Below are 11,964 nucleotides of genomic sequence, written 5' to 3'. Positions count from 1 at the left end.
ATTACATGTTTGTGATTTAATTTTGCTTTATTTGTTTCAATTTTAATATTGTTGTTGTTATTGCGTGATTTTCTGTAAATTCCCTACATGTTTGAATTCTACCGATTTCATTTATAATGTTTAGGATTTAGTATTATTATTGATTTTGTGTTTCATGTGTTTCAATTGTGAATTCATTATCTTGAATATTGCCCCGATTTGTCGTTTAATTCAATTTTATACTCTATATTTTACAGTTTATTTCTTTATTGTAGAAGTTATTAATTTTTCTAAATTTTTTTTGAAATTCTATACAGTATTAACTTTGTATGTTTTTATGTATTAGGTAAAAAATGGAATCTGTATGTGGGGCTTGCAACCTTTCGTTTTTGGGTAGTTGTAAGTACAAGAAGCAATTGTTTGTGATTTCAATTTTCAGTGGTTGTAGTCTGATGGATATATTTGTGAGGCTTGGAAAGAAATGTGCAGAGATTACTCCCGAATATATGATTTTGCAATATGTAACGCCACAACACAAGATGTACGTGACATTGAACGATGATGATGATGTCCTAAATATGATTCATCTTATATGTGCATGAAGCTCACCATGATTGAATTGAGAGCAGAGAGTAAAAACAAACATTTCATGTAACGCCCCGAAAATTTTAAAGTCCACGCAAACCACGTACATGTAATTATTAAATTATTTTGTATTTTAATTAAATGTTTTAATTGCATGAATTAATTATGTTTTGCATACTTTCATATTTAAAATATATTTTTCTACATGATTGCATAAAAATTGTATTTTTAATGAATATTCAAGTGACGAACGAGGAACGGGGACCGAGGGCTGAAGAATAGAAAATATTTTTATTAAATAGTTGTTTTTAATTATTTAAAATATGGTTGATGCTTTTTAGTATTTTTGAAAATATGGGGTTTTGACGTGATTTTATACGCCGGGACGTAATTTTTACGGTGTTGGATTTTCAACAAAAATACGAACGTTTTAGCAACCCGGCTAATAAATTCACTAACTTATTTTAACAAAATTATTTTTAGTATTTAATTAAAGACTAATGGGCCTAATTAAATCCCTTAATGGGCTTAAGCCTAATTAGTTATTAATTAAACTATATAATATGATTAAACCCTCCCCAAACCCTTACACCTACACGCCACTTTCAGAATTCTTTGCTCTCCCAAATCACTCCAAGTACACGGCACCCACTTACCACAATTTGAAGGGAAATTTTGAAAGTTTCAAAGAGGAATTGCTAAGGTTTCATAGCCAAGGTTTTTTGTCCGTTCTTCGTCGTCAACGATTTTTTCGTGCGTTTAAAACGCAAAGGCACGCCATACATCTCCTTTTCTCGTTCATCAATGAAAAGCATAAAGTTCTATGATTATTTTCGGAATATTGCATGCTCACATGGTGAAACTTGAGTTTTTGATGCCAAAATCATGATTTTTATGTGCACAAGGGGCTGCCATGATTAGGAATTGGTATGGGATGTTTGTACATGTTTTTAAGGGGTCCTAGAACACATGAAAATACTGCATAACATGAATTTAAAAAGCTGGAAAACAGTAGGATAAATTTCAGAAAGTGCCGTGAGTTTTTGGTTGGCTTGTTCAAGGTTCATGGGCTGTTTGTGTTGCATGGGACTTAGGGGCTCGACCAGGCCTTGAGGAGGGTTCGGTTGAGACGTGGTTAGGTCCTAGGAAGAGTCCTAGGAGGGCTAGGGCTCGTGCTAGTGAGTAGGGAAGAGTCCTTGTATGAAAAAACTCTTCACGCGTAGGATCAAGGGTGGCTGAGAGTTCCAGGGGTTGTGGCTCGGTTTGGGGGATGAGATAGGTGGTCTGGACGATGGCTTAGGATGGTCCAGTGAGGGTTAGGAAGGGCTGGGTTCAAGGGAGTGGCTTGGGCCAGCGAGGGCAGAACAAAAAGCGTGGGAGCGCAGGGGAGGGACGCGCAGGCTGTTTCTGATCGAGGAGGTTCGCTGCTTGGGTCCAGGGCTTGGGCTGGTCTGGTCAGGGCTGGGCGTGGTCCATGGGTGGTCAGGGTCGGCTGGGCTCGGGGGTGGCTCGGCTGGAGGAGACCTAAGCTAACTAGGAGTCTTGGGCGTGAGGGACAATTCCATGCGTGGCTACTGGTTTCACAAACAGGTGGGTTTCTGCGTGGCTTAGAGGCTCGGGCTGGGGGTGGCTCGGGTCTGGGACTGGTCTAGGGTCAGTAAGGGTCATGGGTGCTCAATGGTTAAGGGCTGGTAGAGTCCTAAGGTGGCTAGGAGTCTTGGTGAGGGGAAGGGGATTCACGCACTGTGCACATGCAATTGGGTTGGTTTCCAGGAGGTTTGTTCGTGGGTTAGAATCATGTTCTTTGGGCTGGGCTTGCACAGTAGGGTCCCTAGGTGAGTTGGCTAGGTTTTGGTTCAAGGTGGCTCGGACGTGGCTCGAGTAAATCGGGAGATGGCTCGGTGGGTTCACTTAGGTGTCATATTTCGAAATTAAAGAACTGAAAATGAATCCAAGGGTCCACGGGGGTGGGTCATGACTTGGAAGGGTAGAATAAATCTTAAAAATGCTATGTTTAAAATTTGGGATCAAAATAATGAGTTTTGGATTTATTCGGGATTTAATCGCCACATGAAACGCTAATTAAATAACTAATTGAAACGCCTAGTTTTATGCTTTATAAAATTATGAAAAATTAGGTTTAAGCTTAAATAATTATTATAAGTCTAAGTTTTTAATTTGAGAAATTTATATTAAGATTTGGTTTAATTCGGGATTAAAACGCATTAATATGTCACATTTAAAGATTAAATTAAATGTACTCGATTTAGGCTAAATAAAAATATGGAAAAATTCCTGTAGGCTTGAATAATTATTTGGGACATGTTAGAGTCAAGAAATCAAGAAAAAAAGTCGAAAACGTGAAATGTCGAGTCCAGGGGTAAAACGTTCTTTTTACACCGGGAAATTAGTAAACGTCATGGCAGTGCCCTGAATGCTGTTTTATGTGCTAATATGATTATTTTTTTTTATAGTTATGGATGTTTGTGGAATTTTTATGTTAAAACGGATATTTTAAATGTTTAAGGAATTTTAAATGGTTATGATTTAATATGTAAAAATGTTATTTTAAATGTTTTGAGGTTAAAATGTCATTTGAAATGTTTATGAAATGTTCTTGATTAAATTATGATTTTTAAATGTCTATTTGATTTTTATGATTGAGGGAAGATAGTTAAAATACATGTTGCATGCTTGGTTTCAAAATGAAAATGTAAATATTATTCACGATTTTTATAAAGTGATGTGAATGAAAATATGTTGAAGGAAGTGAAGTGATTGTGACTAATTCGTTAATGGTGACGACGTCGTGAGGGTTATGGTCCCAGTGGGAGCCCGACGATCGTGTTTCCGCCATTGCGAATATGAGGTTATGAGGTTTGAGGTAAGAATGGGAATATCGTGAAGGGAGAAGGCCCCAGAGGGAGCCCATTTATGGGAAAAGGCCCCAGAGGGAGCCCCGACGATCATATTTCTATTCGATCATGTTAGGCCAAGGCTCAGTTGACCGGTGAGAGTGTCGCTGATGTCCCCGCCGCCCAGTACTGTGGTTTTATGTAGATGGATCCATCGTCATGTCATGTCATGTCAGGAAAGTCACAATTAACGATCTGAATTCAACAAAGGAAAGGAAAAAAAAGGAAATGTTCATGATCATGTTAAAGGTTTTATGTCATGTCATGTTGAGGAAAAAGGAAAAAGTTAAGGTTTATGATTGCATGTCATGAAAAAGTATTTTATGAAAATGTTTATGTTTAAAGTTTTATGCATCATGAAAATGTTTATGAAAATGTTTATGTTTATGCATCTTCATGAAAACGATATTTTAAATACAAGTATTTTTCACCGTTATATGTTGACTGTATTACGTATTACTCGTTATAAAGATTATGGTGTGTTGAGTCTTTAGACTCACTAGGTGTGATGGATGCAGGTTATCATGATAATGCTAATGGAGGTCTTGATGGTTGATCCGACTGGACTGAAGATGCACATGACCCGAGGACCGACGCTAGTTTCCGCATATATGTTATGATTTATGTTAAAAGATTTTATGACTTTTATCATGAGTATGAGTGGTTTTTGAGAGGTTATAGTATGAGCTATACTTTTCAAATGTTATTTTTAGATTTAGAAAAATGTTAGTTGGTTGTTTATTTTAAAATGATATCAAAAGTATTTTATGAAATTTTATGGTTCGGCCAATGCTATGTGAGGTTTTAAAAAAAAAATTCCTAGTACTTTTAAAGCAATAAAAAGGGCTGGACGTTTCAGTTGGTATCAGAGCAAAAGTTCCTGTAAAGAGTTGTGCCACCATCAGCGCCGGGAAGATCAGTCGTCAAGCCTCAATTTGTAAGTTTACATGCTTTATATGATTTTATGATATTACCTGCATAAGTACATGAATTAAATGTTTACGTCACATGTTTAGTAGCTTCACGATAATATATGTTCTATATGCTCTGAATTTTTATACGTGTTACGATATGAAATAAGAAATTATTTGATTTTAACGCATGTTGGTTTTGTGGTGGGATTGGACAACGATGACTTTTGGGTTTTAGTATTGACGTTCTATTTTTTGGGCCATAAGTTAATCGTGAATATTTTGAATGCTTTGGGACACGTAGATTTTCCAAGAAAATATTTATGATTCGTGGTTACTAGTTGAATTAATTTTTGGGAATTAGATGTAAGAAATAATGATTTAAAGATTTGCAACGACTTTGGGAGTAAGAAAATGTATAAATTGAGATTTTAAGTTTTGATGAAATGTAATATTGGTTATAGGAATTGATTTTTGGGTAAATAAGTTTAAATTTTTTGAAATTATGTTATGGGAAACCAGTAAAAGAGAATTAAGAATTCCAAGAATTTATGGGTTAATCGTAAGATTTTTGAAATTAAAAACCAATTAAGATAATTCTTGGGGAAATTAAGAATTAATTTTGAGATTTTTAAGGAATTTGGGGACTAATTTAGCAATAAGCGATAATTTGATGGTTTAATTGATAGGAATTTTGAGGATTTAGACTTGTAAGAATATTTTGAACCTTGGGATATCTTAGATATAGTGTTATAAGGAATTTTAATCAGGGGTTTTTAAGGATGAATCGATATTAAGCTTGAAAAATCTAAGCGTTAGCGGATGCGTTTGGGATTTTAAGATTGAAATTTGATAAGTTGATGAATATTTTGGGTATAAAATAAGGAAAGTAAGATACGATAAGTATGTTCATCCATCATTTGATATTGGGAATTGTAAGAAAATTGAAATTCGAGGTTATAATAGTAATAACACTAAATATTTGGGTCTTTTTAAGTTGCGATTTGAAAATAAGGATTTAAGAAGGAAAATTTAATTGGGATAAAGAGACTTAAGGACATTCTAGAGTTTAAGTTTTATCAAAGTAAGCGCAGCGGAAGCGTGGAGTTTTGGGATACTAGAACTAAGTCTAAACTTTGGGTTATTAAGGATAAGCGAATTTCGAGGACGAAATTCAATTTAAGGGGGGAAGATTGTAACGCCCTGAAAATTTTAAAGTCCACGCAAACCACGTACATGCAATTATTAAATTATTTTGTATTTTAATTAAATGTTTTAATTGCATGAATTAATTATGTTTTGCATACTTGCATATTTAAAATATATTTTTCTACATGATTGCATAAAAATTGTATTTTTAAGGAATACTCAAGTGACGATCGAAGAACGGGGACCGAGGGCTGAAGAATAGAAAATATTTTTATTAAATAGTTGTTTTTAATTATTTAAAATATGGTTGATGCTTTTTAGTATTTTTGAAAATATGGGGTTTTGACGTGATTTTATACGCCGGGACGTAATTTTTACGGTGTTGGATTTTCACCAAAAATACGAACGTTTTAGCAACCCGGCTAATAAATTCACAAACTTATTTTAACAAAATTATTTTTAGTATTTAATTAAAGACTAATGGGCCTAATTAAATCCCTTAATGGGCTTAAGCCTAATTAGTTATTAATTAAACTATATAACATGATTAAACCCTCCCCAAACCCTTACACCTACACGCCACTTTCAGAATTCTTTTCTCTCCCAAATCACTCCAAGTACACGGCACCCACTTACCACAATTTGAAGGGAAATTTTGAAAGTTTCAAAGAGGAATTGCTAAGGTTTCATAGCCAAGGTTTTTTGTCCGGTCTTCGTCGTCAACGGTTTTTTCGTGCGTTTAAAACGCAAAGGCACGCCATACATCTCCTTTTCTCGTTCATCATATCATATTATTGTTTAAATTATATTTGAATGAAAAGCATAAAGTTCTATGATTATTTTCGGAATATTGCATGCTCACATGGTGAAACTTGAGTTTTTGATGCCAAAATCATGATTTTTATGTGCACAAGGGGCTGCCATGATTAGAAATTGGTATGGGATGTTTGTACATGTTTTTAAGGGGTCCTAGAACACATTAAAATACTGCATAACATGAATTTAAAAAGCTGGAAAACAGTAGGATAAATTTCAGAAAGTGCCGTGAGTTTTTGGTTGGCTTGTTCAAGGTTCATGGGCTGTTTGTGTTGCATGGGACTTAGGGGCTCGACCAGGCCTTGAGGAGGGTTCGGTTGAGACGTGGTTAGGTCCTAGGAAGAGTCCTAGGAGGGCTAGGGCTCGTGCTAGTGAGTAGGGAAGAGTCCTTGTATGAAAAAACTCTTCACGCGTAGGATCAAGGGTGGCTGAGAGTTCCAGGGGTTGTGGCTCGGTTTGGGGGATGAGATAGGTGGTCTGGACGATGGCTTAGGATGGTCCAGTGAGGGTTAGGAAGGGCTGGGTTCAAGGGAGTGGCTTGGGCCAGCGAGGGCAGAACAAAAAGCGTGGGAGCGCAGGGGAGGGACGCGCAGGCTGTTTCTGATCGAGGAGGTTCGCTGCTTGGGTCCAGCGCTTGAGCTGGTTTGGGCAGGGCTGGGCGTTGTCCATGGGTGGTCAGGGTCGGCTGGGCTCGGGGGTGGCTCGGCTGGAGGTTACCTAAGCTAACTAGGAGTCTTGGGCGTGAGGGACAATTCCATGCGTGGCTACTGGTTTCACAAACAGGTGGGTTTCTGCGTGGCTTAGAGGCTCGGGCTGGGGATGGCTCGGGTCTGGGACTGGTCTAGGGTCAGTAAGGGTCATGGGTGCTCAATGGTTAAGGGCTGGTAGAGTCCTAAGGTGGCTAGGAGTCTTGGTGAGGGGAAGGGGATTCACGCACTGTGCACATGCAATTGGGTTGGTTTCCAGGAGGTTTGTTCGTGGGTTAGAATCATGTTCTTTGGGCTGGGCTTGCACAGTAGGGTCCCTAGGTGAGTTGGCTAGGTTTTGGTTCAAGGTGGCTCGGACGTGGCTCGAGTAAATCGGGAGATGGCTCGGTGGGTTCACTTAGGTGTCATATTTCGAAATTAAAGAACTGAAAATGAATCCAAGGGTCCACGGGGGTGGGTCATGACTTGGAAGGGTAGAATAAATCTTAAAAATGCTATGTTTAAAATTTGGGATCAAAATAATGAGTTTTGGATTTATTCGGGATTTAATCGCCACATGAAACGCTAATTAAATAACTAATTGAAACGCCTAGTTTTATGCTTTATAAAATTATGAAAAATTAGGTTTAAGCTTAAATAATTATTATAAGTCTAAGTTTTTAATTTGAGAAATTTATATTAAGATTTGGTTTAATTCGGGATTAAAACGCATTAATATGTCACATTTAAAGATTAAATTAAATGTACTCGATTTAGGCTAAATAAAAATATGGAAAAATTCCTGTAGGCTTGAATAATTATTTGGGACATGTTAGAGTCAAGAAATCAAGAAAAAAAGTCGAAAACGTGAAATGTCGAGTCCAGGGGTAAAACGGTCTTTTTACACCGGGAAATTAGTAAACGTCATGGCAGTGCCCTGAATGCTGTTTTATGTGCTAATATGATTATTTTTTTTATAGTTATGGATGTTTGTGGAATTTTTATGTTAAAACGGATATTTTAAATGTTTAAGGAATTTTAGATGGTTATGATTTAATATGTAAAAATGTTATTTTAAATGTTTTGAGGTTAAAATGTCATTTGAAATGTTTATGAAATGTTCTTGATTAAATTATGATTTTTAAATGTCTATTTGATTTTTATGATTGAGGGAAGATAGTTAAAATACATGTTGCATGCTTGGTTTCAAAATGAAAATGTAAATATTATTCACGATTTTTATAAAGTGATGTGAATAAAAATATGTTGAAGGAAGTGAAGTGATTGTGACTAATTCGTTAATGGTGGCGACGTCGTGAGGGTTATGGTCCCAGTGGGAGCCCGACGATCGTGTTTCCGCCATTGCGAATATGAGGTTATGAGGTTTGAGGTAAGAATGGGAATATCGTGAGGGGAGAAGGCCCCAGAGGGAGCCCATTTATGGGAAAAGGCCCCAGAGGGAGCCCCGACGATCGTATTTCTATTCGATCATGTTAGGCCAAGGCTCAGTTGATCGGTGAGAGTGTCGCTGATGTCCCCGCCGCCCAGTACTGTGGTTTTATGTAGATGGATCCATCGTCATGTCATGTCATGTCAGGAAAGTCACAATTAACGATCTGAATTCAACAAAGGAAAGGAAAAAAAAAGGAAATGTTCATGATCATGTTAAAGGTTTTATGTCATGTCATGTTGAGGAAAAAGGAAAAAGTTAAGGTTTATGATTGCATGTCATGAAAAAGTATTTTATGAAAATGTTTATGTTTAAAGTTTTATGCATCATGAAAATGTTTACGAAAATGTTTATGTTTATGCATCTTCATGAAAACGATATTTTAAGTACAAGTATTTTTCACCGTTATATGTTGACTGTATTACGTATTACTCGTTATAAAGATTATGGTGTGTTGAGTCTTTAGACTCACTAGGTGTGATGGATGCAGGTTATCATGCTAATGCTAATGAAGGTCTTGATGGTTGATCCGACTGGACTGAAGGTGTACATGACCCGAGGACCGACGCTAGTTTCCGCATATATGTTATGATTTATGTTAAAAGATTTTATGACTTTTATCATGAGTATGAGTGGTTTTTGAGAGGTTATAGTATGAGCTATACTTTTTAAATGTTATTTTTAGATTTAGAAAAATGTTAGTTGTTTGTTTATTTTAAAATGATATCAAAAGTATTTTATGAAATTTTATGGTTCGGCCAATGCTATGTGAGGTTTTAAAAAAAAAAATTTCTAGTACTTTTAAAGCAATAAAAAGGGCAGGACGTTTCATTTCAGCAGCCTAAATATTGTGAGGTAAAATATATTATATTTCTCTCCGTATTTTGGTTTGATAATTTTTTTTATTTTACATCTTGTAAGCTTGAAATTGTGAAATTTTGAAACTGGTGTAGTTTTATAATTTTTGCTCTAGTATTATGATGTAAATACATTTTTCTGGAAGATTATTGGTTAATAATATGTAGTTGGAGGCATATTTAGGAGAAGTGCAGATTATATGATTTGAAAATACTAATATTATTTACATTCAATATTTTACATTTTGTATGTTAAATACTTATTCATGTATCTTGCACTTAACAAGTTTATATCAAATTGGTAAGGGTTGTTGAGGAAGATAGACAGTCAAATAGTGATAATGAAGCCGATCAGGCCTCATTGTGCAATACACTATATGCTTGGATTAATTGTATTCGCGGGGTAGGTCAATCATTCAAGGATGTTGCTAACTTTAGACGATGTGTTAAAAATTATGTCGTTGCTACAAGACGTTCATTTTCGTACAGAAAGAATGCTAGCGAAAAAGTCACTGCTACTTGTACTGAAAAGAGTTGTGGCTGGAGAATTTATGCTTCTAAATATAAAGCAGACAATATATTTGCGATTCGAAAATGAAATTTACATCATACATGTGGTGAGAATAATCTACGTAGTAGAGGACATCCTAGAGCAGATGCAACATGGATAGCTAATGTGGTGAAATACAAATTGATAGGAGAGCCATCTTATCGTCCTTGTACAATTTAAAAAGACTTACAAAGAGATTATGGAGTAGAGTTAAACTATTGCAATGTGTGGAAGGGCAAGGAATTAGCGATACATGATATTCATGGCACAGATAACGGATGCTACGATAGACTAAGATGGTATTGTTGTGTTGTTCAAAAAAGGAATCTTGTAAGTGTTGCTGAGTGTGAGATTGATCCCATAACTAATAAATTTAAATGATTCTTCATTTGTTTCTAGGCATGTGCAATTGGTTTTGTTACAGGTTGTAGACCGTTAATTTTTTTGGATAGGACTCATATAAAGAATAAGTATAAAGGTTGTATCTTTCTTGTTGTGTCGAAGGATGTCAATGATGATCTTTTCAACATTGCTTATTCTATAGAGGATGCGGAGAATGATATTAATTGGTAATGGTTTTGTTATAATTTGAGAAGTGTTCTGATTTCGTATCAAAACATTCCATTCAATGATTACACTTTTTTCTCCGGCAGACATCCTGGGATTATCAAGGCAGTTCAGCTAATATTTACGGGTAGTCACCATGCGTATTATTTGAGATATTTAGTTGATAATTTTGTGAAGCAGGTAAATAGTCTTTTACTTACTTTTATCTAGATTGATTTGATTTACTTGTTTTTAAATATATGTTTTTAATCTAATATTTTTTTATCATTTTAGGTGTTGCGAAGCTATCCAAAACATAATAAAAAACATTGATCCCCGGTATTCAGGAAAGCTACATATGCTCCATCTGTGCAGGAGTATAAACAACATATAGAAAATATCCTAGAGTCCATGCCACTTGCTAGGGATGTTATATTAAATTCTAAGCCATAGAGTTGGGCAAATGCATTGTTTCTTGGTGATAGATGGGGTGTTATAAATAATAACATAGCCGAGTGTTGGAATAATTGGGTTAAATCAGCTCGGTATCTTCCTATTGTGGGTATGGTGGACCATATACGAGTGCAAATCATGAACATGATGCACCGTCGACGTGAAGCAACATCGGCGATGGTTAAAGAATTAAGTCCAAAAAAGGAGAAGGTTGTTGCTAATGTATACGTAGAATCTTGAAAGTTGAGAGTGCACCGATCTTGTAATTGGAGGTTTGAAGTAGTTGATGGTGAAAAATCATTTGCTATTGATTTAATATGCATGATTTGTTCATGTAGATATTGGCAAATCAATAAGCTTCCATGCAAGCATGCATGGCCGCAATTGAGTCGAAGTCGATGTCGTTTTATGGTTTTTTGCGCCACAAACGAATTATTAATCACATCCCAAATTTTGATACTAATGAGTCTTATCTTGATGATGGAAATGTAATCAATGCTCCTGATGTCAGGAGTCAGCCAGGCCGTATGAAGACTAAGAGGATATGATCGCAAGTCGAATCACGTGTTTCAAAGTGTAGTCGTTGTCATACGAGAGGCCACAACAAACGTAGCTGCAAAAAAGCTATAAACTAGTTTTGAATGTTGCACGAAAATGGTGTTTCAATATTTTAATTATTTCTAAATTCTTACAGTTAGTCTCTTTCAATATTACTCTATTATTGTTTCTGACTGACACCTGAAATATTTTGCTACACGTCCACAGGATAAAGAGACTTCTAGAAGGGGAATCAAGCGTAGTGATACCAGTGAGAAGGCATAAACGTTCCAGTGAAAGCATTGGTGGTTAACACATTATGTGATTGTTTTTTTTTAAATGTCGTGAAAGACTTGATTTGCCATTATGTCATGTTGTTGTAGTGTTTTCTGATGCATTGTATTCTCTTATGTTCTCTGGAAAATACCGTGGGCTTGTGGTTGTTGTTTATGTTAACATTGTTTCGTAGACAATTTATTATTGTGTTTGTGGACGATGTTAAGCACCTTAATATGTACTTCTTGTGTTAT

This window comes from Primulina tabacum, chromosome 14 (genome assembly GCF_025594145.1).
Source record: "Primulina tabacum isolate GXHZ01 chromosome 14, ASM2559414v2, whole genome shotgun sequence".
Classification (NCBI taxonomy): domain Eukaryota; kingdom Viridiplantae; phylum Streptophyta; class Magnoliopsida; order Lamiales; family Gesneriaceae; genus Primulina; species Primulina tabacum.
Note: the sequence above shows the minus strand (reverse complement) of the source record.